At 39.2% G+C, this 7,031-nt stretch overlaps 1 long non-coding RNA gene across 1 annotated transcript in view; it reads right to left on the bottom strand.

Moving 5' to 3' along the window:
• Positions 1 to 6,644, bottom strand: part of LOC107311324 — a 78,638-nt gene extending 71,994 nt beyond the window's left edge. Inside the window, exon 1 of the long non-coding RNA XR_001553994.2 lies at positions 6,315 to 6,644. This is a non-coding gene — a long non-coding RNA (uncharacterized LOC107311324). The remainder of the gene's footprint in view (positions 1 to 6,314) is intronic.
• Positions 6,645 to 7,031: the final 387 nt, after the last annotated feature.

Raw genomic sequence — 7,031 nt, 5'->3', positions numbered from 1 at the left:
AAAAAAAAAAAGCCTAAAGAGTGATAAACAATATATTCTTTAGGAGTGACTTCCTTCATAGTTCTTTTTCCTCTCTGCATTTCTTGGTGTTAGCAAGGAAGCTAGCTACCATGGTTAGGGATGTTCTCTACTTGTGCAGGAAATTCTCAATGAGCAACAAGAATAGTATGAGGCCAATTTTCAGAAGGGCTTAACTCCTAGAAGGCAGATCAGCTCAAGAAGTTTTCATTCGACTAGAACTGATGAGAGAAGGGGAACTTCAGACAGCTGTCTCATTGAGAACCATGGTCATGACCAGGATCAGAAGCAGCTTTTGATACGTCACATGTCAATAGCTCATATGCAAGCCTAGCAGGGAAGGTGTTGGACCCCACATAATAAGGCCAAATAAAGCTTGTGTAATGCAAGGGAAAGCTAAAAAGATACACATTAGACTTTACTCCAAGGAAAGAAATTACCAGTTGTTGTAAGCAAATCAACTAAATGAACAGCGTCCTAACTCTGTTCTGCTTGCACGTGTTTGCTTTTCATATAGGCACAAAGTACATGTGCCTTTATTTTATGTGTTTTTAAGGACGTTCCTGGGTCCAAATGGAAGGCTGAATCGGCCACTGTTTCACTCTGGTTAGAATTCTGCTAGTGCTAGAAAATCAATAATACACCTAATACTTTGTTTGCTTCTTAATATCCATAGCGTTTTATATAAGGACTGATTCTCTGTAAGCTAGCATAATTCTAATTATGAATTCAGTAAGTTGTGAATTCTAATATCCACCAGAGTATTTCCAGAGGGAAATAGATTTCCCAGCATATTTACACCTGAGAAAATATTATTTTTTTCACAACTTTATTGCAGTCTGACCTTACTATTCCTTGGGCTATTTCTTTTCATCATGATCTAAGACAATCCTTTCTTAGTTTGTGCTCTAAGTAACTAGGACTAGAGCTTTGTGGATGGTCAACCTTTAGTCTGAGCTATGTTTACTTAGCTCAGTTTCTTAAATTTATACATTTAGGAACCTCTCTTCTGTTAGAACCTACTGTCAGGATGCTGCAGGAGCTGTGTTGGACAGCTTCACTCCCACAGTGTCACTGGACTGGACTGAACTGAAATAGGGCCCTGAGCCTCATGGGTAGGTGTGGGTGTCCTGCGTGAGGACCCTGACATATCTGGCAGATGTTTGTGGATGGTGCTTTTTACTTGAGAGATGCAGATTAACCTTTTCTTCAGTAAGTCATAAATAGCCATCAATAGGAACCATCTAACATGCTATCTTGGCAGAGTACAAATGAAGGAGCCTTGGGACTTACTCTGCTACACTGGGTAGAACCACCAGGCAGAGAAAAGACAAATGACATTTATCCATATAGCAAATTGCTAATGTTATGCCAGAGGGCCTGCTGCCTTATTAAAAATGCTGTAGCTTTAAAGACAAAGTGCTAATCAATAGAAGCACTTATCCAGAAGCTGCCCCTATATTTTGCAGACATAGCTACCTTTTGGTAAAATCTAATGAGTTCTATATGACATGTCAGCAGTTAGTCCAGTGAATTTTGTCCAGTTCCTTCTTGCCTCCTTTCAACCCTAAGTGCTTGGAGTTCACAGTCTCCAGATATTCACAGGACACAATCACACTGTGTTATATGATGCTGTCTCATGCACTTTCAAAAAAAATCAGTGGTCTTGATCCTCTCCTTGCTTCTTGCCATTCTGCCACAAGTCTAACCTTTCCCACATATCCCAAGTTAGTTTGCTCACACCAGGTCAGAGCAGGTCAGGCTCAGACTCAAGCCAGAGCCTGTGAGCTGTAGTGAAAAACAAGCACTCAGAAGTTACCATCCATGGGTGCTACCTTTTGTAATCTCAGCTGGAGTCATACAGACCATCTGGGATTCCTGGGAAGAGGCACTCAGGAACAGGCCAGCTGCTGGGAATGTGAGGAATAATGCTTACTATCCTGCTGAACACATATCTTGGGCACCAAAGATTTACTGCAGTAAAGCAATGGGGAGTAACAGCTCTCCTCAGTGCATGAGTGATTATTTCTACCATTAGTTGTGTTGTTCTGTTTTACATTTGTTTTATTTTGTTTTCCCTCTAGGCACCCGTACAAATCCCAGGTGCTTTGCCACAGGGGAAGTCTGGCTCTACGGACTGCACCTCTTGCCACACACTGAGTAGTTCTGCTTGTCATAGTCTGATCAACACCAGGTTTCCACCTGGCACAGAGAAGTTCCACACAGCCAACAACTTTACACTGCCAGGGCCTTGTGCCCCCATCCTCCTCTTCCCAGGTTTATCTTTCCTGAATCCCATAGCAGAATTTTAAAATCAAGTGGAGGCACAGTCATGGAAATGCAGGAAAGATGCAGAAATGCAGGAAAGCTCTGTCCCTCCACACAGCCCTACAAGAAACTGTGTCAAATTTCAGCAAATCACTTGGGGTTTATAAAACTGAGCTGTATCTGAGGTCATGAAGTAATTTTGTGAGAAATATCTCCCAGGATAATAGATATTTCCACTGACCTTTCAGAGGTCCAGGGACTCAGTGTGTCTACAAACACAGCTTCAGCGTCATATTTAGCTTGGCTTCCCCCTTCCTCCTGGGGGAAGAGGTATTTTTCTAGGTCCGAAGTAACACAGATCAGTGTCGCAGGAACATAAGAGCAGTACTGGATCATATCAAACTCCATCAAGCCAATGTTCTGTTACTTTAGAGTGTGCATTCTGGGAGTAGTACAGGATATGTGCATATGAATTAAATTTCTGAAAGTGTTCAACCTGCATCCGGGAATCTGGATCACAGGTTGGTTCACAGACAGAGATGTGTTTGTACTGAATAGGCCTAGATTGATTTATCTCTTCAACAAAGCTCTATAAACTTTAACATCCAAATGTCTTCCTTCAGTGAGTAACAATGGTTGATTTTACTGCAGGTAGTCAGAGCAGTAACTAGTGGGACACTCATGTGTGACCCTGGCACATGAGTGCCTGGTCTGACTTGTGATTTTTATTCTTGCTAAGTCAATATTCCCATAATCATTTGAGTCCCCAACCACAGCCATCAGTAGCAATAAGATTTCATTCCCTCTTCTGTAAGTTTATTAGCCTTACATTCCTCTGCTTTATACACACTTCCATATCAGAAACAATTTTGTCAGACTCCCTCTGTTGCACAGCAACAAAATGTAACAGAATATTGGCAGGAAGGTTCAGCATCTACTGCCATACCATCAACATCCACCTCTGCTGTTGTGGACCAAGATAATAAAATAGGAAGCATTATTTTCAGAGCAGCCCTTGTATTTATATTGAATTATCAAGTACTTTATCAATCCAGAAAAGCTTCACATCACTTGTTGTTTATCCAGACTCTAGTTCTCACTAGAAATACGTGGATAGAGAGAGCAACTTCACAAGATGATTGTAAATGCGCTCTTTCTGCATCCATGTGGATACAAGAGCTTTCACTGTATTTGGCTTATTATATTAGAGAAGAAGGAAAGGAAAAGTTTCATTTACGACTGCAGTACTCAAATGATCTTCTAAGCTCATTTTGCTCTGGCACAAATTTCAGCTGTGGGCATAAACTTTGGCAAATCATTTAATCTCTCCACAGCTCAGACTGCCCTCCCCAGAATAAGAAAATATAACATTCTCACCAACTTCTGTCTGTTCTGTCTGCTTAGATGGAAAAAGTAACTGGTCAGTGGTTCTGAGGACAGTGCTTAGCCTCACAGGCATCAGCTGGGTTATGTGAGTAGTAGCGTTATATGGAACTATGGATGCTTTACTACATACATACAACATCATCATCAGAAAAAAAAGTTTGGTATTCACTCACAGCTTGAAATATGATTGATCATAAGGCAATGTGAATGCACAGCTTTGAAAAGAGAGCAAGATGAAATAGTGACAGTTTCGGGAAGTCAAATATTCAGGAATTACCACCAAGACACCACAATTTTGTGTTTGCTTGCTATTGTTTGTCTTTTTGGAACTGTGCTGCAGAGCAAGGACTGTCTTAAGTTTGGAAAGCTGTTAGAAAAACTTGTCTGCCACCACAGTTCAAGAAATAATGTAACACATGGCCAGCACCAGAGAGATATTCACTGCGCCCTGACCTGGGAGGAGAGATGTCAGGTAGGGGTCAAATTTGTGGAGATACAGATAAGTGTGAACAGGTGTGTCCAGACCACCATGAAACAAGTCCTTCTATGTGAAGCAGGAGACATTCAACCTTTGTGGTATCTGTAACATTAAACCATCCTGCAGCCACAAAGTATCTGACACCATTCTTAGAGCAAGTAAGAAAGAGAAACGGACATCCTTAATTAAGGCCGCTTGGTAAAAAATATGACCTGTTCTTTCAAGACCCATCATCAAACCATGTCCCTTAGTGCCATGTCCACATGTCTCTTAAATACCTCCAGGGATAGGGACTCCAACATTTCCTGGTGCAAACCTTTCCAATGTTTGACCATCACTCTCCTTGTACAAATTCTTCCCTATATTTCCAATCTACATCTCCACTGGCAGAACATGGGCCACATGTCCAGTTCCATCTCATGAAAACTGAGCACAGCAATTGAAAATGGATGTGTGCTTGTGTCTCACTCCGGTCTCAGACTGGATGCTGCCAGAGCACATCCTGACAGCCAGAAACTCAAACGTATAGTAGTAGTGTCTACATAGTCCTAGATCTTCCCCCTACTGGAATTGTGAGGTTTGCCTCTTTACTGTGCACCTTGCAAGATATCACTGAAATGAGTAAGCCCACTGTGCCTTGTTTTCTGTGTATCATATAACAAAACAGCAAGCCAAATATAAACAACACACTTTTCCATTTGCAGATCTCTTCTTGCAGTTCTGAAAACTGAATATAAATTAAAAAAAAAAAAAAAATCCAAGTAACTCCCCTTTCCTCTCCCAGAGGAGAGAAACTATTTTAAATTATAACCTAATAGCACTTATCATCTTGTAAGATACATCAGGCCAGTGGCCAAATCTAAGAGAAGAATATAAGTTAATGGCTGACCCACGGAGTAATTTATCTTTTTTGATATAGAATAAAACTCAGTCTATAACATCACTGGCATTCTCTTGCATCTAAAAAAAAAGGTTTCCTTTTGTTCTATAGCCTTTTCTGCATTTGATGCAGACAAACATAATACAAGGGTCTTTTTCTGCTTCTTAGTTACTTACTTTCATCAAATGTCTGGTAAACATTAAAGAAAACTGAGCTAATTGTGCATTCAGTTGTGTCCCACACTGCAGTGCATAAAGTCAGGTGAAGCAAACTGTGTAAAGTGATGTTGCATTTGACTCTGTGTTTTGGATTTCAGATGTGTGCTAAGTTCAAACAAATTTAAATTGCTATAAACAGCATGCAGCCCAATTTTGGACTGTTTGTTCATTATCTCTTAACACATCTATTAATCTTCTGTGGACAATTCTATCTCTTCCTTTTTAGGAAATGTCTTAAAGACATCACTTAAACTACCTCATAAAAAGTTTGTCATCGTCAGGCAGAGATATGTAAAATTGGACTTGTGTATGGCTATTTTTTGGTTTCCTTGTAGGGGAAAATCTATTGATAAAACAAACTTCCATTAGTCTTCATTCAAAGGATGTAGATAAACACTGTAATTTGCTTTCTATACCTGCTCAACAATATTCATTGCATTTTCTACCAAAATTATTTTAAATTATAATTATTATCTGATACAAGCCAGCTTTTCAGATCAGCCAGATCTTTTTCTTTATGTACATAAAAAGCCTGTACATGATGGAATCAAAGTAGGAATGATGTGATTTAAACTGAAATACTGAATCTCAACATTTTCTTTCAAAACGGAATGTTATGATTCATACAAGCACATTTCCTTTATTCTGAACTCGTTTTCCTGCACAGTTAAAGTGTTTTTCTAGTCAAAAGTGTACATGGAATGTAAGAGTTCAAAAATGGAAGATTTTTTTTCACAGTTAGAAAACTGTGTCACTGGAAAAAAAGATATTCTAACTGAATAAGCAAAAACTCATCACTTCAACTGTAAAAGAATAAATTGGGGGGGGAAAAAAAGACAGTTTTTGTGTGTTTCCTTCTTCCTACAATGTAAGATGTTGATTTAAATAGGATTTTATATAGGTTTTGCATAGGAAAGAAAGAACCAAAGAGATATCTCAGATCCATTCATATAACCGCAACAACTTGCATATATCTGTGGGACTTACATACCATCAATTAGGCCTGATAAAGTAAGGACTTCCAAAATGTAGAACTGCTTAATAAGCTGAAAACCTTAGAACTGACCTGAGGATAAGTGAAGTCCATGGTACTCCATGAAGCTTTCTTATCAATATATCTTCAAACCATTTTTATAGTCCAGTAGTGTTTAGTATCTGTAGAATGAAAGATGAATTTTCACATTAAAGTTATATTTTGATCCACGTGGTTGTCAGAAAACAAACAGAAAATAGAATTCTCTATAGGAAGCTGTGTGAGCTTATAATGCCCCAGTAACTCTGGGTTTGGCTCCTTCCTCTTCCTTCCAGCCCTAGGCAAAAAGGCTCCATCAAAGTACCAAGTGTCTTTCTTCTGGCCATCACCTATTGACCATTCTAGAGGCAAAGAGATGTTTACAAAAACGAAAAACGAGTTGGGAAATCCTCCACAGAAACACCAGTTAAATTTCCACCAGTACATGACCTTAAATCTTCCCATTCAGCCCAGTTTAGACCGCAGATCTGAAATGTAACCATGACATGTAACCAGTCTACACTGGAACAATACAGTTTGGTATTCCTCAGAAACAATCAGGTATCTATTGAACACATATTCACCACTTGTTTTCTATGGTAACTTATTCCTCATGTTTATCCTGAAGGAATTTCAAGATGATCTCATAAATCTTTTCAATCTCATCCATTCATAGGTTTGTTTTCCCCTTCTCTTATTTGCAATGCTAGATCCAAATGGCTCAAATCCTCCCTACAGCAACTGCTTTACATCAGAGATCTCTCTTTTTAT

This window comes from Coturnix japonica, chromosome 3, assembly GCF_001577835.2.
Source record: "Coturnix japonica isolate 7356 chromosome 3, Coturnix japonica 2.1, whole genome shotgun sequence".
Lineage (NCBI taxonomy): Eukaryota > Metazoa > Chordata > Aves > Galliformes > Phasianidae > Coturnix > Coturnix japonica.
Note: the sequence above shows the minus strand (reverse complement) of the source record. Positions and strands in the feature narration are given on the sequence as shown.